Source organism: Cervus elaphus, chromosome 15 (assembly GCF_910594005.1).
Source record: "Cervus elaphus chromosome 15, mCerEla1.1, whole genome shotgun sequence".
In the NCBI taxonomy this organism is placed as follows: Eukaryota; Metazoa; Chordata; class Mammalia; order Artiodactyla; family Cervidae; genus Cervus; species Cervus elaphus.
This window is the reverse complement of record NC_057829.1, coordinates 74,535,416-74,557,954: the sequence shown is the minus strand read 5'-3', so window position 1 is coordinate 74,557,954 and position 22,539 is coordinate 74,535,416. Positions and strand designations below refer to the sequence as shown.

General features: G+C 40.2%; 2 long non-coding RNA genes across 2 annotated transcripts in view; one reads left to right on the top strand and one right to left on the bottom strand.

The window, feature by feature from the left end:
• LOC122709414 overlaps positions 1-22,539 on the top strand; it is a 129,104-nt gene that overhangs the window by 83,781 nt on the left and 22,784 nt on the right. The gene's annotated exons all lie outside the window — the stretch shown is intronic.
• The window catches only part of LOC122709415, a 92,774-nt gene continuing 82,501 nt past the window's right edge, over positions 12,267-22,539 (bottom strand). The window contains exon 3 of the long non-coding RNA XR_006345509.1: positions 12,267-12,442. This is a non-coding gene — a long non-coding RNA (uncharacterized LOC122709415). The remainder of the gene's footprint in view (positions 12,443-22,539) is intronic.

Genomic DNA, 22,539 nt, shown 5'->3' with positions numbered 1-22,539 from the left:
GGTTTCATACTTCTGAGTTTTGTCTTTTCTAGAAAGAGAAGGATATAATAGAAAAGACCCTGGATTTTGGGTTTCAAGGTGTATGATTTTGAGTTTCTTGTTTTGTTTAATGGGCCTCAACCGTTACATCTGTAGACTGAAGTGGTTCAGTGTGATAGATTTTAAAGCTCCTAGAGCCGTAACTACTTATGATTCCGTAATTGGTGTGCGTTACTATTCATCTTTGGGGAGAGTAGGGAGTGAAATAACATTTTTCCTTTATAAATAAAATGGCAGAGACTCTGAAGATTCACATGGCTAGCCTGGTAAGAAATCCACATTTTTCCTGAGGATCTACTCATCAAATATTTCTAAGGACGACCCCCCCATTCTCTAGCAGGGTTGGCCAAACAGGTCCATGCATTAATCCAGAACAGCACAAGATGTAAATCGGCAGAGAGGTAAAGGCTGGCCGAGCTGGGGAGAGGCATTCCCGACAAGTGACTGTGCAATGAGGTGAATGAGAAATCAGTACATCTTCTGCTTCAGATGTGAGGATCTCAGCCTGTTAGTCCAACTGATGTATGTGGGGAAGGGAAGGAGTCAAGTTTGAATATGCAATAAAGAATATTAATTCGAGAGTTTAAAGACACCAAATCTAGGCTGATATCTTGACGCTGTCCTTTATCAGCAAAGTACCTTTGGGCTAGTAATTGACTTCTTCCAACCTTGGGCCACTTATCTGTAAATTCTGTCTAATGCAACAGTGTTCAACTGGATGCAATAATGAAGCCCATCCACTCTGGGGACAGTGTCTGAAAACATTTTTGATTGTCATGACTGAGGGTAGAGGGAAGTTACTGGCATCTCTGGGATGCTGCTAACCAGTCTACAGACACACAAGATAGCCCTTCAAATAAAGAACTATCTAGCCCCAAAATGTTAATAATACCAAGGCTAAGGCTAAGAAACCCTAGTCTAATGGTAGCACGTACATTTTTTTAATTGCAGTATAGTTGCCGTACAATATTATAGAGTTTCCAGTATACAACATACTGGTTTGACATTTATATATATTACAAATTGATCACCATGGTAAGTTTGATAACCAGGTGTCACCATACAAAGTTATTACAATATTATTGACTCTATTCCCTATGCTACTTATTACATCCTCATGAATTATTCATTTTGTAACTAGAACTTTGCACCTCTTATTCTCCTTCAGCTATTTTTTCCAACCCCATACTCCACACCCCTCTGGCAAACACTAGTTTGTTTTCTGCATGTATGAGTCTATTTCTGTTTTGGTTTTTAGATCCCACATATAGGTGAAATCATAAGGTCTTTTCTTTCTCTGACTTATTTCAATTAGAATAATACCATTTAGGTCCATCCCTTGTTGTCATAAATGGAAAGATTTTCTTCTTTTTATGGCTGAGTAATATTCCATATATAGGGCTTCCTTGGTGCTTGGTGGCTCACTCGGTAAACAATCTGCCTGCAAGGCAAGAGATGCAGGTCCCATCCCTGGGTTGGGAAGAGTCCCTGGAGAAGGAAACAGCAACCCTCTCTAATATAAATATGCGTGTGTGTGTGTGTGTGCGTGTGTTGAGCTTAGCCACTCAGTCGTGTCAAATTTGCCAGCAATGCTGGAGACCTGGGTTCAATCCATGGGTTGGGAAGATCCCCTAGAGAAAGGAAAGTCTACCCACTCCAGTATTCTGGCCTGGAGAATTCCATGGACTGAATAGTCCATGGGGTTGCAAAGAGTTAGACACGACTGAGCGACTTTCATTTCACTTCCCATACATATATATATACACATAGATACATGTATATATACATATATATAGAGATAAAGAAGATGTGGTATGTGTATATATATTATATATATATATGTGAATGGATAAAGAAGATACAGTATGGGTGTATATATAATATATACATTATCTATATTATACTATGCATTATATATTATATATACACCCATACCACAACTTCTTCATCCATTTATCTACCAATGGATACTTAAGTTGCTTCCATATCTTGGCTATTAAAAATAATCCTGCAAAGAACATAGGGTGTCCATACTTTTTAAATTAGTGTTTTCATATTATTTGGATAATTACCCAGAAGAGGAATTGCTAGATTATATGGTAGTGCTAATTTTATTTAAAATAGAACCTCCATACTGTTTTCCATAGTGACTCTATCAGTTTACATTACCACCAACATTGAACAAATGTTCCCTTTTCTCTGTGTCCTCCCCAACACATTATTTGTGATCATTTTGATGACAGCAATTCTGACAGGTGTGAGGTGATACCTCATTGTGGTTTTGGTATGCATATCTCTGATGATTAGTGATGTTGAACATCTTTTCATGTGTCTGACCATCTGTATGTCTTTCTAGGAAAAATGTTTATTCAAGTCCTCTGCCCATTTTTTAAATTAAATTGTTAAATTGATAATAAGTTGCATGAGTCCTTTATGTATATATTTTAGACATTAGCCTCTTTTAGATATATTATTTGCAAATGTATTCTCCCATTCAGTAGGTTGCCTTTTCATTTTGTTAATGATTTCTTTTACTAGGTAAAAGCGTTTCAGTTTAATGTCATCTAGTTTGCTTATTTTTGCTTTTCTTGCCTTTGGAGACAGATCCAAAAAACATTGTTAAGCCCAATGTCAAAGAGCTCAAAGAACCCAATATCAAAGAACTACCTACTATTTCATGTAGTTGGAGGATTAAATAAGATAATGGGTATAAGCATCAATGCACTCTTGGCAAGAAAGCAATTCATAATATGCCACTAGTAAGTCCTTACCTGACAATAATTACTCTAAATTAACATTTCCAATCAAAAGACGCAGAGTGAATGGATGGGTAAAAAATAAGAAACAACTAAATGCTGCCTATAAGAGACTCACTTCAGCTTTAAAAATACACACAGGCTCAAAATGAAGAAATGGGAAAAGGTATTCCATGCAAGTGGAAACCAAAAGAAAGCGGTAGTAGGTATACTTAAATCTGACAAAAGAGGCTTTAAGCCAAACATGGTAACAAGAAACCATTGTTGTAATAAAGCGGTCAGTTCATCAAGAAGATGTAACAATCATAAATATATACACACCCAACATCAGAGTACCTGAATATATTAAGCCAAACTAATAGATCTGAGGGAGGAGATATACACAAATAAAACAAGAGCAGAGGACTTCAACAGGCTTCCCTGGTAGCTCAGCTGGTAAAGAATTCTCCTGCAATGCAGGAGACCCTGGTCCAATTCCCATTCCTAGGTCAGGAATGCCTCTGGAAAAGGGATAGACAACCCAATCCAGTAGTCCGGGGCTTCCTTGGTGGATCAAATGGTAAAGAATCCACCTGCAATGGGGGAGACCTGGGCTAGATCCCTAGGTTGGGAAGATCTCCTGGAGGAGGGCATGGCAACCCACTCCAGTATTCTTGCATGGAGAATCCCCATGGACAGAGGAGCCTGGTGTGCTGCAGTCCATGGGGTCACAAAGAGTCAGACATGACTAAGTGACTAAGAACAAGCAGAGGACTTCAACACCCACTGTTCAACAGTATATCATTCAGACTGAAAATCTATAGGAAATGTTGGACTTGAACCAGTTTTTTGGACCTAACAGATGTGTATAGAACATTCCACTAAATAGTACCAGAATACACATTCTTCTCAAGTGCACACAGAACATTCTCCAGGATAGATCACATGAAGGTAACAAAACAAGTCTTAGCAACTTTAAGATTGAAACCCTACCAAGTATCAAAAGGAAAATCAACAAATAAAACAAATGAAAATGAAAGCACAACTTACCAAATCTTATGGGATGCTATAGAACAGTTCTAAAAGGGAAGTTTACAGCAGTAAATGCCTGAATTAAGGGAAAAGATCTCAAATAAACAACCTAACTTTACACTTTAAAAAACTAGAAAAAGAAAAATAAACTGAACCAAAGTTAGTAGAAGGAAGGAAATAATAAAATTTAGAGCAGAAATAAATGCAATAGAAACCAGGAAAAAAATAGAAATGGCCAATGAAACTAAGAGCTGATTATCTGAAAAGATAAGTGAAATTCAGAAATCTTTAGCTAGACTAAGAAATAAAGAGAGAAGACTCAAATAAAATCAAAACTCGAAGAGGATACATTACAACCGATACCATGGAAATACAAAGGATTGTAAAAGACTGTTATAAATGATTATACACCAACAAGTTAAATAACCTAAAAGAAGTAGACAAATTCCTTGAAAAAAAAAAATACAACCCACCAAGACTAAATCATTAAATAGAAAATCTGAACACACTGGCAACAAGTAAGGAGACTGAACTGATAATCAAAAACCTCACAGCAAAGAAAGCCCAGGACCAGATGGTTTTGCTGGTGAATTTTACTGAACATTTAAGGGAGAATTAATGCCAGCAGTTACTAAACCATTCCAGAATTCTGAAGATGAAGGAACACTCCTAAACTCATTTTACAAGGCCAGTGTCACACTGATACCAAAACCAAACAGGGACATCACAAGTAAATAAAATTACAAGCCAATACTTCTGATGAACATATATCCATATTTCACGTGAAACTGATTATCTTCAAAAGGATTGTAGTAGAGGTCCAGTTGTTCCCTATCCTCTCCAACACTTGGTACCATCAGTTCTTCTAAATGTAACCATTCTTAAACATATGTAGTGTGTCTCTTTGCCTTAGGAGGAGAAAACTTTTTCCAGAGACCTCCTAGCAGGCTTACTGTATAGACCATGGCTGAGTCTCATGCTTACACCTTAGTAAGTCATGATACTTTCAGTCTCTAGAGTGGGAGAGGCTTCTCCAGCCAAAGAGAAAGGGAATGGAATGAGTGTTAGTTGGACAACCAGTAATACTTTCCTGTTGTACTTCGGTTCACTGGGTTAGCTTCTGAATGCAATGATAAGGACTTTATAACTAAGTTCCTTTGAAGAAAATAGGAAAAATCAGAGCAGACCTAAGTTTTGAGCTTGAGTTATTAGAGATAGGTGACATTGGTGGGAAAGGTATGGAGCCAGATTTGTTTCTGCAAACATTCTTTGCAGAACCTGACCTCTTTTGATCTACTGCCTTTTCAGTGTTTCCTAGGATTTTGAAATAGTAATACAATTCAGTCTTCCTGGGTCTTTCAAGAACTTTGTAAGTCATCTGGAGGGAACAAAATGACCCCTACCTTGGAAAAATTGGAGAAAAATGTGTGGACCAGAACTGGTAGTGAAAGTGTTAGTCGTTCAGTCCCATCTGACTCTTTGCGACTCCGTGGACTGTAGCCTGCCAAGATCCTCTGTCCATGGAATTCTCTAGGCAGTACTGGAGTGGATAGTAATTCCCTTCTCCAGGGGATCTTCCTGTCCTAGGGATCGATCCCAGGTCTCCTGTATTGCAGGCAGATTCTTTACCATCTGAGCCACCAGGGAGTGATGACTGTGTTAATTCAAGCAAGAGAGACACCAAGATTTCATGCCCTCCCTCCCATCCCCTTTGAGTCCTGACGAACACTATGCCTCTTCCATATAAAAACACTGACATTTGAATGAAAACCTCAGGAAAAGCTAAGGTGAAATTCTTTCAACCATTTCCTGTGTGTCCCCCAAGTTTTAAGCCAAGGATTTGCAGAGAAAGACTGCACCTACCTTGCTACTACATTTCAAGTCAATCATCTTTTCTCTTTTCAGGATGTTTCAAACGACAGTGACAATGCAATGTGAAAAGCAATCATTACAGTTCATGTCACAATAAAAATATGAACATAAGAGTAAATGATCTCTATTAACCAGAGTTTGATCTCTATTTCTATTTATGCAAGTACAAAGGGTTATTTGGATTAGTAATTATGTTTTTGGCATTTCTTGGTGTTTCAGATTACTTACTGGAAACAGCCTGCTGAGCTCAGATACTGGATTCTAAATTCTTTATTCTTCTATAAGCCATTGCTCAACATGGATAATAGAAATGCTGTTACCAGTAAGTAGTGACTTGTAATAGAAAGAGGTTCATTGGAATTCAGCATGAATTTTAGGATTTTGGTAATAGCTTCTTGAGAAAACTTAAGTGGACTTCCCCTGTGACTGAGATGGACTTGGAAGTTTTAGTTTATCTGGTTTACTTTTTTCCTTCTTTTTCACTTCTGTTATTATGAAATTATTTCTGGGGAAAATCCAGCATTTTTTTAAAGTCTTGCCAAGGATATATTTGCTTTATTTAACTTACCACAGTATGCCTCAGTTCAGTTTTCAAGTTTCCCATCATGCATAGTGCCCTGTTAGCTCTGTGTGTGTGCATGTGAGTGCAGAGAGTTTCAAAATGGCCTCGAGAAGATACTTAATAGCCAGTCAGAAATAAAGGAGGAAAGCCAATTTCTTGACAGGGAAATGGATAATTATGAGCATACCTATAGCACTGTGGGACTCCCTTCTCTCAAATACCCTGGAAACTTGTTCTCAGAGCCCAGAGGGAGATTTTTGTCACCCCACTCAGCATGCCCTCTACTAAGGCAGACTGTGGGATAAGGAAAAATATCCTTCCTCAAGCAGTCCTCTCTCTACCTCCTGTTTATGATAATGGAAGCTTGGACTCACTTTAATAATCTACTCTGAGAGGCATGTGTGTGTGACTAGCCTCTGCACAAAATGAAAAAGTATAATGTTACTCTTTTCCTCCCATTACAACTGGATCCAGTTTCCTGGGTGAGAGAGAGGGAGGCTTCTTAATCATTGGAGCATCAGCTCTAGGCAAAATATTAATGTCATTGCGTTTTAATTGTTGTCCTTTTTTCTGCTCCTTTCTCTTCCCTGGTGTTCTGAGCATACACATCCTCATTCTCCTTTCCCCTATTACTAGGGGTCTATTCAAGTACCCTTTCCTGTCATAGGTCCCAGTGATGACATTCCCAGATTAGACACACCCTGCTGAGGATAAAAAGGGCTATACATAATCCCCAGCCCACTAGGTAGTTATAAGTCCTCCCTTTTATCTCAGAAGCATAAAAGAAAATCTAAATGAAAGTGAATAAGAGAAAACTATTGCAGGGGTAAAGTTGAATCTGCTTTAATTTACAAAAGAAAGTAATTTGCAAACTGCTTTACTTTAAATGATATTAGCGACAAATTACTCCTGACTCAGCCCTCCTGCTGACCATCTCCATCTGCCCTTCCAGATCCTCTGTCCACTCTTCCCTGTCCTGTTCTGTGCTCCAGGAAGGGACACTTTTAGACTACTTCACCCATGTAACCTTGACCTCTGGCCAATGGAGACATCAGGGTACTGGAGGGCAGGAGGAAAGAGAATGTATTTGTTGTCATTCTTTCTTTGCTGCCTGAGCTCCTCTTCCCAAAGCCACCCACCTTCTGGCAGGGAGTCCTCTTCCGTATCAGCAGCCTGAGTTGCAGCTATAACTCTCTCAGGGATCCAGGCATGGCTTCCTCCCTCCTCATTCCAGGGGAGCAAAGGGAGGACATGGAAAAGAGACCTCCCTCTTACTAAGCCCAGGGTACTTAACCAGCCCTTATCATTCCCTCTTAGCTTTGCTCACACCTTTGTTTGCTCAACTCCCAGTTGAGTGTGCCATCACACTATCACTCTCTGGTCAGGATCCTCACAAACCGTGTGGTTGAGAACTCGTTCAATAAGTTTGTTACTACTCCTAAGATTTCAGACACCTTATAGGACACTCTTGTTGATAGCATAAAGACCGAAAACCCTTGATGGCCAAGTGGAATAGCTTTCAAATGGAGGATGTCTCAGCTTTTTGCAACTAAAAGTGAGCTATTTGGGTGCAAGATACACATTCTTCACCAGTACTGCCTATATGGCACACTTCTTCATAAACTCTCAAGACACTCCAATGAACACATACAAACACATAATGATTATAATTTTCACATTCTAAAAATATAACTATCACTATTTGCCAGACTTTAGGACAGGAACAGTCATGGTCTAAATTTGTATCTTATGTAAACTAGTTTCATAACCCAAAATTTAAAAGCATGATGTGAAAGTCACTCAGTCGTGTCCAACTCTTTGCGACCCATGGACTATACACAGTCCATGGAATTCTCCAGGCCAGAGTACTGGAGTGAGTAGCCTTTCCCTTCTCCAGGGATTAAACCCATGTCTCTCACACTGGGCACAAGGGAAGCCGAAGAATACTGAAGTGGGTAGCCTATCCCTTCTCTGGTGGATCTTCCAGACCCAGGAATCAAACTGGGGTCTCTTGCATCGCAGACAGATTCTTTGCCAACTGGGTTATCAGGGAAGCCCCTGATACTGACCTTTAAGTCACATGGACTTCATTAGAGGTTTAGATCTGCTATTAGCTACTGTATATGTACACACTAGTGTAGAACTTTTCCATACCTTAGTTTTCTGAAAGGAAAATGATACAATGTTCTCATAGAACAGTTGTAAAAACTAAATGAGATATTTGTCCTGCTGTTTAAGCATAGTACCTGTTGCATGTGGTGATGGTTTAGTTGCTAAATCATGTCATAATCTTTGCACCCACAAGGACTATAGCCTGTCAGGCTCCTGCATCCATGGGATTTCCCAGACAAGCCTACTGGAGTGGGTTGCCATTTCCTTCTCCATGAGATCTTCCCAACTTAAGGACTGAACTTAGGTCTCCTGCATTGCATGTGGATTCTTTACCAACCGAGCCACTAGGGAATAGTGCCTGTTGCACAGTTAATGCTAAACACTGGGTTGACCACAAAGTTCATTTGGCTTTTTCTGTTACCTCTTATGGAAAAATCCAAATGAACATTTTGGTCACCCCAATAAGTATCAGTTAAAAGAAATCTGCAAAGACCAGCCTGTGGGGCTTCCATTAAGCTTCTTGAAGGTAACAGCCTGCCTTGACATCTTTGTATTCTCCTCAGTAGATGTCCAGTATATATTGAGATAGAGGGATGATGGATGATGGCTAGATGGATAGGGGATTGATGGATGAATGGTGGATGGATGATGGATGGGTGGATGAAACTGACCTCAAATAAAAGTTTCTTCAGGCTACTTAGACTTTACTTGGCAGGGAGACATTAAGATTTCTAATGAGTCCTTTGGATCTCCGGATGTGAGTTTTCTTTCAGCTTAATTCATTCAAATCATGGATGCACATTGCTGTGTTTGCAGGTTATTTTTTCATTTTTCTTTGAGTGAGAAGTTTAAAATCTTTCCTCCATGTTGTACAATTCTCATTTTAGTTCTTTGGGAGCTTCCACAGGTATTTGTCCCCTTTGAGGATTATTTTGTGTTCCTTTCAGAACAAGGGGTGCAGTTTCTGCCAAAGCTAACAGCAGGAGGAGATCATTAGTTGACTAAATATTTCCACAACAAAAGTTGGGAAATTTAACCTTGAGGGTATTGGTATTTCCAACCATTCTCTATGGATCAACAATTAGGCCAAGTTCATCTATCAGTTATGAAACAGCCCAGAAAGAATTTGGACTTTTATTTTTGCCAAGCAGCAAAATAAATAGAAAAGTATCAAAAATACCACACAAAAGCCCAGATTATTTATTCCTACATTTATTACTGTTTTCCCTCTTAACCAGTCAGAAATTACTGAATCCAATTACATTTTTTGTTACCCACAATGTGATAGGCATGTTATATACCTGTTAAAATAAGTCTTTTGCAACAAAATTTGGTTTTAATTAAAACAATTCCTATGACTCATTTGCATTATTTGACATAAGTAATTACTTTTTCCTTTTTTGGCCAGAATGATGTGACTGACAAAGGCTTATTCTCCAAAATATACAAACAGCCTATACAACTCAACAATAAAAAAATCCAATCAAAACACTGGCAGAAGACCTTAACAGACATTTCCCCAAAGAAGATATACAGATGGCCAGTAGGAACATGAAAAGATAATCAACATCACTAATTATTAGAGAAATGCAATCAAAACTACGTGAGATAATCACTTCACACAAGTCAAAATGGTTATCATCAAAAAATCCACAAACAATAAATGCTGAAGAGACTATGGAGAGAAGGGAATCCTCCTACATTGTTGGTGAGAATGTAATTTGTTGCAGCCCCTGTGGAGAACAGTGTGGAGGTTCCTCAGAAAACTAAAAATATAGAGTTGCCATGTGACCCAGAAAATCCACTCCTGGGCATATATGTGGAGAAAACTATAATTAAAAAAGATTCATGCACCTCTGTGTTCATAGTGGCACTATTTACAAAAGCCAAGACATAGAAATAACCTAAATATCCATTGACAGATGAATGGATAAAGAAGATGTGGTAAATATATACAATGGAATACTCAGCCATATAATACTACAGCCATAAAGAAAAGAATGAAATAATGCCATTTTCAGCAACATGGATACAAGCAGAGATTATCATACTAAGTGAAGTAAGTCAGAAAGGAAAAGACAAATACCATATGATTTCATTTATATGTAGAATCTAAAATATGACACAAATGAACCTATTTATGAAATAGAATCACAGACATAGAGAGCAGGCTTGTCCTTAAGGGGAAGTGGGGAGGGAGAAGAATGGACTGTGAGTTTGGGGTTGGTAGACGCAAACTATTGCATTTAGAATGGATAAACAACATAGTCTTATTGTATATCACAAGGAACTATAGCCAATCTCCTGGGATAAACCATAATAGAATATTTTTTTAAAGAAGAATGTATATATGTTTATAACTGAGTCACTTTCACTGCTACACAGAAGAGATTGGCACTACATTGTAAATTAACTACTTCAATAAAAAATGAGATAATAAAATATGGCACAAATGAAACTGTATACAAAACAGAAACAGATTCACAGACATAGAGATCAGATATGTGACTGCAAAGTGAGAGAGGGGTGGTATGTAAGGGATAGATTAGGAGTTTGAGGTTGGAAGATGCAAACTATTGTATTTAGAATGCGTAAACAACAAGGTCTTACTGTGTAGCACAGGGAATTATATTCAATCTCCTGGGATAAATCATAATAGAAAAGAATATTTTAAAAAAGAATGTATATATGTGTATAACTGAGTCACTGCTGGACAGCTGAAATTAGCACAACATTGTAGATCAACTATATTTCCATTAAAAAAAAAACCACTTATGCATCCACACAGTGGATTTCTATTCAAGAATAAAAAAAAAAGAGCTATTTTACCTGCTCCAACATGGGTGGGTGAACATTAAGAACATTATTCTAAGTAAAAGAAGTCAGATACAAAATTGCATTTATATGAAATTTTTTAAATGACAAAATTACAAGGGCAGAATTGAAGAAGAGGATACAGGATTGACCACAAAGGTGCACATGGAAATATTTCAGGGTGATGGTAGTTACATAACTGATTGTCAAAGCTTATGTAACTGCACACCCCAAATTTTGAAATTTGCCTTTATAAGTTTCATTTCAATAAATTTTACTTTATGTAAATAAAGTAAAAATAGATAACATGTCCCTAAAAGTGAATAGTTACGAGGCTTAGAGATCATCTATTTAAAGCATTTGGCCACACTCCTGCTCCGCTTGGTCCTCTCTGCTCCTTCTCACTCACAGAAGGAAAGAGAGAAGTCAGGATAGTTACTCAGGTTCAAAGCAGGGAGTTACAAGAAGCAGTCTGAGTAAAGTCAAAGGTTAGATGTCAATGGTGAAATAAAACATCAGTGTCAAGAAGATAAGGCATGAACTCAAGCAGAGAGGAGGCAGGGATGTGGTATCAGCACAATTTCTGTATTGATGCTAAAGCCATTTAGCCTTGGTGCCACCTGGGAAAGGAGAGGCTAGGAAAAGGATCAAAGGCAAGAGAAATCATTTTTACAGCACACATACTGTGCTCTAAGCTGGATGATTTACCCACATTATTATACTTAAACTATATAACCATCTCATGAGGTAGGGCCACTGTTACCCTCACTGCGTGCAGAGTGAAACTGAGGCACGGAGTGGCAGTGAGTAGATTTCTTCTGACTTCAGTTCCTTTGCTTTCTGGATTAGGTGGCAGAAAATTACTTCATCCATCAGCCCCAGAGTATATACTTCTTTCACTCAAGAAAGCAACTAAGGACTTCCCTGGTGGTCCAGTGTCTAAGACTTCTCACTCTCAATGCAGGGGGCCCAAGTTCCAACCCTAGTTGAGGAGTTAGATCCCACATGCCCCAATTAAAGATCCCACATGACTCAACTAAGACCAGTACAGCCATATAAATAAAAACAACCAGGCTTGAACAAGAATTACTTACTTCCATTTCAGATTTTGAGTTTGGGTCAGATGCCAACCATGGTCCAGACAACACAGATGAGGACAGGGAGGCAGAGAATGTGGTCCATCTGAATAAACATAAATGCTCTGCTGAATCCACATAGGTGGTCGAGGGGTGGGGGTGCAGCAGCAAGTTCAGGAGGCCCCATTCGTGCTTTAATTCTGTTAAGAAAAATGAACCAAAATTATTAATAGATAACTTCATGTGCCCTCAGTGTCACACTGAGGCATTGTTTCCCTGGCTGTTTAATCATCTGGGTAGGAGTTGGCAAGCTATGGACATCAGCAATATGTACGTGTACATAAAATTTTACTGGAACAACCACATCCATTTGTTTATTATCTAAGGTAGTTTGGGGGCTACAGTGTCCGAGTTAGTAGCTTCAGCAGAGGTTGTATGATCTAGAAAGCCAAAAACACTTGCTATCTAGACCTTTAAAATCTTTGCTACACCTGTGACCTGGGAGAATTTGCCTGTGTTTGAATTTGCTGTTTACTAGTATTTGATTAGAACCTAGATGCTCTGAAGTTATATGTGCACTGACTGGTCAATTTCTGCAAGATAGAAAACCAGAAGGCTATAGTTTTATTGCTCTGTAAGTCATTAACCAGTTTTATAATTTATTAACAAACTCATTTCAGTATCCCCTTGACTGAGTGACTATATAAAATTCCCTTCCTGATTCTCAGTTGAACCAGATTTGCCATCCTAGTGATCTCCTCATGAATTAATAAGCTGAATAGATTTTTGATTCGGATTCATTTTCTTTGGTGGGAGTCATGTTTTTAACTTTTGTAACATTATACTTTGACAACTTCAAGGGACACCATTGAATACAATATGAATGGTGATAATTCTCAATACAGGAATGGTAGTACCTCACAGCCAACCCTATTTGCACCCACTACAATAAGCTGAAGCTCCAATACTTTGACCACCTGATACAAAGAGCTGACTCATTGGAAAAGACCCTGACGCCGGGAAAGACTGAGGGCAGGAGGAGACGGCGGCAACAGAGGATGAGTTGGTTAAATGGCATCACCAACTCAGTGGACATGAGTTTGAGCAAGCTCCAGGAGATAGTGAAAGACAGGAAAGCTTGGTGTGCTGCAGTTCATGGGGTAGCAAAGAGGCAGATATGACTTAACAACTGAACAACAACAACAATATTGTAGCTCGTTTAATCCACACAACAGTCCAAAAAAGTATGTTACCTTACAACATTAAGAAATTAAGGCAAATAGCAAAGAAGAAAGTAATTGGAATAAACATCTTGAGCATACAAAATCAAAAGAATAGCTAAGCAACTGATCCCCAGGGCTCTCTCCTGTCCATAGGGACTGAGACTCAGACATAAAAGAGCCTACCCTGTCTAAATATACAAGCAGCTTGGTTTTAGAGGACTGTAAACCCCAATCAGGTAGGGAGCTGGCCTCATTTCTTCTACCCTGTAAAGTGAAGCAAAGACTATAATGTCCTCACCTTTGTGTCCCCGTGTTTCTCAGCACAGTGCCTGCTACATGGTATAGGCTCGATTAAAGTTTATTGAGCTAAGTTACCAGCAGGTTGATGGGGATGATAAGGAGATATGACTGGCAAGAAAAAAAGGTCGAGATTGTCTACAGAAATAGTAATATATCTGATCTGGTAGGCCAGTTGGAGGCCAGGTTAGGAGGGAGAGGGCTTCAGCGGTAGCCTAAGGCTACATTTCCTCTTCACAACTATAAAATAAAATGAGGAGAACATTTGCCATAGTCTGAGCATGCAGAAGTCATTTTGTGTTCTCTTCTTTGTCAATGGAATCTTCCTCTGCTTCTGGGAGGAGCTGGGAGATAAGACCAGTTCCCCTAAGCCCCTCGGGGCACAAAGCCGGCCAGCTTTATTGAGTTACAGGAGCTGTCTACCTCCATTGCAGTGACAAGCCGTGCCGGGCCTGTGCACACATCCTGAGCCTTCTAATCCCTTTAGTTCCATCACCTGGACATTTTATTTGAAATTGATTTTTAAATGTCTGAATAATTGAGGTTTATGTGTAGTTGCCTCTCTGCCACAGAGGTAAGCGGAGGCTGCTTATATCCTCATTAAAGGCTGATTAAAAGTGATTGCATTACTGGAGGCCCCAACTGATGCCACTCCTCAGGGCTCCCACCAGAGAACAGCTTCTGGACTTGGCAGGTAGGACAGTCGGCAGAGCAGAACTTTGCCCCCCTGTGTGTCTTCAGCAGATGACCAGCTCTGACAGGTGGAGCTTCCCCAGGAGCTCAGTGGGAAAGAATCTGCCTGCCAATGCAGGAGACCCGGATTCGATCCCTGGGTGGGGAAGATCCCCTGGAGGAAGAAATGGCTACCCACTCAAGTATTCTTGCCTATAAATTTCCTTGGACAGAGGAGCCTGATGGGCTACAATCCATGGGGTCGCAAAGAGTCGAACATGACTGAGCACGTAGAGAGAGCTCTAATAGGAGGCTATTTTCCAGACCTCCCATGGGTTCCATCTCTGTTGTTTAGTTGCTAAGACATGCCTGCCTCCCCTGCAACCCCATGGACTACAGCCCACCAGGCTCTCCTGTCCATGGGATTATCCAGGCATGAATACTGGAGTGGGTTGCCATTTCCTTCTCCGTCTCTCAGACCTCCCATGGGTTCTATCTCTGGGACACATATAAACCATCAGGTTCTGGGGCTGGCAAAATATCCACTTTTCCCCCAGAAACATGGGACTCTCACTGAAGTCAGTCTTATAAGCAAATTTTTGAAGTAGGAAATCTAATATCCTTTGATGCTGATCTTTTAACCTTAGGCAAGTCCCAGAGCCTCTCTTTCTCTCTTTCCCTCTTTCCTCTCCCACCCACCCCCACCCCAACCAGTGTCCTACTCACCGTGTGTGTGTGACACTGGACTTGTTCTTTACCAAAAATATTGGCCTTCATTTTTGGTACAGACCAAGGAACAAAAGAGACTAATAGGAAGGGTTGTGATCTTAAAAATGTCCTCTGCCTTCCATGCTCTTGAGAGTATTCCACGAGAAGTAGAGTGCTACAGTGGAAGTGATGACAAGCTCTGATGCTGAAGTCAGAAAGACCTGGATTTGGGACTTCACTGGTATTCTGTTCCAGTGGGTAAGACTCCACACTCTCAATGTAGAGGGTCCAGGTTCGATCCCTATTCAGGGAACTAGATCCCAAATGCTGCAACTACAACCTGGCACAGTCAAATCAATAAATAATATTTTTTAAAATAGAGATACTGGGTTTGAATCTTGGCTCAAACCATTAAAACATAGATTATTGTGTGCAAAATCCTGAATCTCTCTTGGTTCATTTTCTTCATCTGTGAAATGGGTATATCAAAACCTACTTCCTAGAGTAAGCATGAAGACATAATGAAATAAAGTGTACAAAGAAATGGGCATAAGAAAAGAGTTCACTCAATGTGAATTTCTTCTTCCCTGAAGGGATTGTAGAAGTAATCTAAAAAAATAATAACAACCCACCACCTGGCCTTGCAGACTTTTTAAGTCTTGCATTTTCCACTATGGATCATGACCTCTAAATTCTATGAAAGGACATTAACAAAATTCTGAAGGAAAAAGGAGACTGAAAAGGCAGGACTCTGATATCTCCAACCTTTCCTAGAACATACATACACTCTCTGGGGCAGCTCACTCTTTATCCATTTCTATACTGAGGTTCTATGTAACTCTTACTTTGAAAAATTTACACCACTTCGAAAAGAACTAACTATGATTATTCTATTAGAAAATTCATGAAGTCCACAAGATTCAAGTAAAATCCCCATTTCCCATCACACTGCAATGTCCTCTGACCATACCAGTGGGCAGAAGCTCCTCAGCATGTATGTGGGGAAATCTCACAACCTGTCCAGACTAGTGTATTACTAAAGCTTTTGCAATAGAAAAAGGAAGATGCATACAGATCCAGATAATAAGGGTTAAATCTCTAGGACTTGAAGTTCCCCCTCTACTTTTAAGCCAAAACCTAGAGCAGCAGAGTTCTCATCGTGTTTGGTCTTTTCAAAGCTGTCCCTAACACATTGTTTGTGTCTATTCCAGCACTTTGCACTGAGCTAGGCATTTGGTAGGAATTCAAAACGTGTTAGTCAAAAGACCAGTCAATCCTAAAGGGAATCAACCTTGAACATTCACTGGAAAGACTGATGCTGAAGCTCCAATACTTTGGCCACCTGATGCAAAGAGCTGACTCATTGGGAAAGATCCTGATGCTGGGAAAGACTGAGGGCAGGAGGAGAAGGGGGTGACAGAGGATGAGATGGTTGGACGTGTTCACCAACTCAGTGGATATGAGTTTGAGCAAACTCCGGGAGATAGTAAAGGACAGGGAAGTCTGGTATGCTGCAGTTCATGGGGTCACAAAGAGCTGGACATGCCTGAGTGACTGAACAACAACAAAAGTCAATAGAAGAATCTCCAGTCCAAGTAGATCAGACCTCTGTCCTCATGGCCTGTGCTGCTCTGCCCTGAAGGATCCAGGAAGTGTATGGTCTGCACTCAATGTATGCGAAGAGAACAAACTAAGTCAGAGAAAGCTGCCAGGGGTAGGAAGTAGCAGGCAGGACCTCACAGAGGGGATGAGACTGAAATGGGCCCTGCCAGAGGGTTAGGTAGGACCTGGGAGGCCAGATAGAAGATAAATGATTCTTGGTTGGATGCAAGTCAGAGCAAAAGTAAGGAGCAGGACTAAGCAGAGTATGTAAGAAAAAGATGACCAGGCTATGAGTGAATGGGATTCAAGAGAAATAGAAATATGTATCTCCCTAAATGATGCTAGAAAATATTGGGTCCCTGTCCTCACTTCTGAGCAGAGAATTCATAGTTACCATTAAGAAGTGCAAATATGGATCTCCTCCTCCAGTATTTAGCCACAATCTGTGCCCCTTCCCCAGTTGAAAAGAAAGAAGTAGGTGCAGAAGTTTAGCCCAATAAATTTTTTGGACCTTTGTATGGAGACACTTAAAAGCAGGCTCATTGAGCCCAAAGAACAATCCTGTTGATCAGTTCAGTTCAGTTCAGTCACTCAGTAGGGTCTGAATCTTTGCGACCCCATGCAACGCCAGGCTGCCCTGTCCATCACCAACTCCCGGAGCCTACTCAAACTCATGTCCATTGAGTTGGTGATGCCAACCAACCATCTCATCCTCTGTCATTCCCTTCTCTCCAGGCCTTCAATCTTTCCCAGAATCAGGGTCTTCTCAAAAGAGTCAGTTCTTCGCATCAGGTGGCCAAAGTATTGGAGTTTCAGCTTCAGCATAAGTCCTTCCAATGAATACTCAGGATTGATCTCCTTTAGGATGGACAGGTTGCAGTCCATGGACTGCAGTCCATGGACTCCTTGCAGTCCAAGGGACTCTCAAGAGTTCTCCAACACCACAGTTCAAAAGCATCAATTCTTTGGTGCTCAGTTTTCTTTATAGTCCAACTCTCACATCCATACATGAATATTGGAAAAACCATAGCTTTGACTAGATGGACCTTTTTTGGAGAAGTCGTGTCTCTGCTTTTTAATATGCTGTCTAGGTTTGTCATAGCTTTTCTTTCAAGGAGCAAGCGTCTTTTAATTTCATGGCTGCAGTCACCATCTGCAGTGATTTTGGAGTCCAAAAAAATAAAGTCTGTCACTGTTTCCATTGTTTCCCTGTCTATTTGTCATGAAGTGATGGGACCAGATGCCATGACCTTAGTGTTCTGAATGTTGAGTTTTAAGCCAACTTTTTCACTTTCCTTTCTCATTTTCATCAAGTGGCTCTTTAGTTCTTCTTCTCTTTCTGCCATAAGGGGGTGTCATCTGCGTATCTGAGATTATTCATATTTCTCCTGGCAATCTTGACTCCAGGTTGTGCTTCATCCAGTCCAGCATTTCTCATGATGTATTCTGCATACAAGTTAAATAAGCAGGGTGACAGAACACAGCCTTGACATATTCCTTTCCCGATTTGGAACCAGTCTGTTGTTCCATGTCCAGGTCTAACTGTTGCTTCTTGGCCTGAATACAGATTTCTCAGGAGGCAGGTCAGGAGGTCTGGTATTCCCATCTCTTTAAGAATTTTCCACAGTTTGTTGTGATAACCCTGTTTATACACTTATTTATTCATTCAACATAACTATAGGCAATGTTAAATTGTTCTGGGCTGTGGTGATACAACACTGCATAAAGCACTCCAAGTCAAAAAAAAAAAAACAAAAACAGTCCAAGTCCCTGTCCTTGTGGAGCTTATATTTACAAGGGGGAGAACAATAAATAAAACTTCGTAGCACTAAGACTTGCGAGGTCAGCATGTTTCTCCTTTCCTTGGGGAGAGGAGACTGAGGCATGGAGCATTTATACAAAATGCCCAGGGACACCCACCATCCACAGCACACCCAGACATAGATATCTTTCAGTCTTGTACTTTTAAACACATGGCTTCTCATCACTAGAAAATTTCTAGCCTTCTCCCTCGAAATACTTTCATCCATTAAACCAAAGGAACTAGCCAACATCCACCTAACACCTGTGAGAAACATGTCAGACCCATGCCTGCCCCTAGGATGGTTTTGAGTCTAGAGATTTTACTTCTTCCTGGAGTCCTGAACACGACTTCATTTTCCTACTTTAGATCAGATCACATCAATGCTTTTAACCCATCTCAGCTCAACTCCAGGTATTAATCTACAAAATTGCTGCTTCTGGCCTGCTGTGATGTCACAGTGACTTAATGACCTGATTTCATGGTTCTTCTGGTTCAGTCACTTATTTGAGCCTTTGAGTATTCTACCTACACCTGACCCACTTCTTTTTTTTTTTTTTTTTTCCACTTATTTTTATTAGTTGGAGGCTAATTACTTCACAATATTGTAGTGGTTTTTGCCATACATTGACATGAATCAGCCATGGATTTACATGTGTTCCCCATCCTGATCCCCCCTCCCACCTCCTTCCCCATCCCATCCCTCTGGGTCTTCCCAGTGCACCAGCCCTGAGCACTTGTCTCATGCATCCAACCTGGGCTGGTGATATGTTTCACACTTGATAATATACATGTTTCAATGCTATTCTCTCAGATCATCCCACTCTCACCTTCTCCCACAGACTCCAAAAGTCTGTTCTATACATCTGTGTCTCTTTTTCTGTCCTGCATATAGGGTTATTGTCACCATCTTTTTAAATTCCATATATATGCGTTAGTATACTGTATTGGTGTTTATTTTTCTGGCTTACTTCACTCTGTATAATGGGCTCCAGTTTCATCCATCTCATTAGAACTGATTCAAATGAATTCTTTTTAATGACTGAGTAGTATTCCATTGTGTATATGTACCATAGCTTCCTTATCCATTCATCTGCTGATGGGCATCTAGGTTGCTTCCATGTCCTGGCTGTTATAAACAGTGCTGCAATGAACACTGGGGTACACATGTCTCTTTCAGCTCTGGTTTCCTCGGTGTGTATGCCCAGAAGTGGGATTGCTGGGTCATATGGCAGTTCTATTTCCAGTTTTTTAAGGAATCTCCACACTGTTCTCCATAGTGGCTGTACTAGTTTGCATTCCCACCAACAGTGTAAGAGGGTTCCCTTTTCTCCACACCCTCTCCAGCATTTATTGCTTGTAGACTTTTGGATAGCAGCCATTCTGACTGGCATGTAGTGGTACCTCATTGTGGTTTTGATTTGCATTTCTCCGATAATGAGTGATGTTGAGCATCTTTTCATGTGTTTGTTAGCCATCTGTATTTCTTCTTTGGAGAAATGTCTGTTTAGTTCTTTGGCCCATTTTTTGACCCACTTCTTAAAGGAACATGCTCATAGTCCAAAACAGAAATAAACACTTTAGAGTTGTAATCTAGACAATTAGAGATCAAGGGTTCCCCTTTTGCAGGCTCTGTCCTGGGAATGAGTTTTCCAGTCAAGTATCTTTAATGAGAGTTTGATTTGACTGAACTGAACTGAACTTCCAGAAAAGAGATCTTTGAAATAAACAAGAGAGCAAATCTACCCTTCTCCTTCAGTTCAGTTGCTCAGTCATGTCTGACTCTTTGCGACCCCATGGACTGTAGCACACAAGGCTTCCCTGTCCATCACCAACTCCCGGAGCCTGCTCAAACTCATGACCATTGTGTCAGTGATGCCAGCCAACAATCTCATCCTCTATCGTTCCCTTCTCCTCCCGCCTTTAATCTTTCCCAGCATCAGAGTCTTTTCCAATGAGTCAGTTCTTCCCATCAGGTGGCCAAAGTATTGGAGTTTCAGCTTCAACATCAGTCCTTCCAATGAACACCCAAGACTGATCTCCTTTAGTATGGACTGGTTGGATCTCCTTGCAGTCCAAGGGACTCTCAAGAGTCTTCTCCAACACCACAGTTCAAAAGCATCAATTCTTCAGTGGTTAGCTTTTTGTATGGTCTAACTCTCACATCCATATATGACTACTGGAAAAACCATAGCTTTGACTAGACAGACCTTTGTTGGCAAAGTAATGCCTCTGCTTTGTAATATGCTCTCTAGGTTGGTCATAGCTTTTTTTTTTTTTTTTACAAGGAGCAAGTGTCTTTTAATTTCACAGCTTCAGTCACCATCTGCAGTGATTTTGGAGCCCAAGAAAATAAAGCCTCTTACTATTTCCATTGTTTCCCCATCTATTTGCCATGAAGTGATGGGACCAGATGCCATGATCTTAGTTTTCTGAATGTTGAGCTTTAAGCCAGCCTTTTCAGTCTCTTCTTTCACATTCATCAAGAAGCTCTTTAGTTCTTCTTTGCTTTCTGCCACAAGGTTGGTGTCATCTGCATATCTGAGGTTATTTATATTTCTCCCGGCAATCTTGATTCCAGCTTGTGCTTCTTCCAGGCCAGCGTTTCTCATTATGTACTCTGCATATATGTTAAATAAGCATATTTATGTGACAATATACAGCCTTGATGTACTCCTTTCCTGATTTGGAACCAGTCTGTTGTTCCATGTCCAATTCTAGCTATTGCTTCTTGACCTGCATACAGATTTTTCAGGAAGCAAGTAAGGTAGTCTGATATTCCCATCTCTTGAAGAATTTTCCACAGTTTGTTGTGATCCACACAGTCAAAGGCTTTGGCGTAGTCAGTAAAGCAGAAGTAGATGTTTTTCTGGAACTCTCTGGCTTTTTCAATGATCCGGTGGATTTTGGCAATTTGATCTCTGGTTCCTCTGCCTTTTCAAAATCCAGCTTGAACATGTGGAAGTTCACGGTTCATGTACTGTTGAAGCCTAGCTTGGAGAATTTTGAGCATTACTTTGCTAATGTGTGTGATGAGTGCAATTATGTAGTAGTTTGAACTTTCTTTGTCTTGGCCTTTCTTTGGGATTGGAATGAGAACTGACCTTTTCCAGTCCTGGGGCCACGGTTGAGTTTTCCAAATTTGCTGGCATACTGAGTGCAGCACTCTAACAGCATCATGGTTTTTAGGAGGAAAAAGTTTTTTTTTTTTTTTTAGTTAGGCAAAAATTCACAAATTTTCTAATATATATATATATTATACATGCCAAATATGTGTATTTAAAAGCTTTTGTATTATGCTTGAGAAAGTCTTGAGAAAGAACATAAAAAAAAAAAGATAAGAGAAATTGGAAAGCATAAGCTAAATGAAATGGGAAAATATCTTGATAAAAGACATTCTAAAGGGGCTTTCCTGATGGCTCAGTGGTAAAGAATCCATCTGCCAATGCAGAAGACATGGGTTCGATCCCTGATCTGGGAAGAAACCACATGTTGTGGGACAACTAAGCCCAAGTACTGTGACTAATGAGCCTGTTTTCTAGAGCCCAGGAGCCACACCTACTGAGCCCATGACTGCTGACACCTGCTCACCCTAGAGCCTATGGCCCACAACAAGAGAAGCCACAATGAGAAGCCCGAGCACTGCAACTCGAGATTAGCCCCTACCCTCCTCAGCTAGAGAAAACCCCATGCAGCAATGACAGCCCAGCACAGCCAAAAATAAAGGAATAAATTAAAAAAAAAAAACAAGACATGCTAAGATGTGCAGTATTTTAAGAGAAAAAAACCCTGTGTTAGACTTAATGTAGAACATTCAAAAATCATTGTCTCTGTCTGCAAAGACTGGCCACCTTGCAGACCAGCAAATTCTATAGAAAGTATCAAGGAAGAGTGTTGCATAAAAAAGCTAAAAGCAAAATAAATGAGCACAGCATCTCCCAGCTACTATACACACTTTTCTTAGCATAACTATAAGGGGTCCTGAAGAGGATAT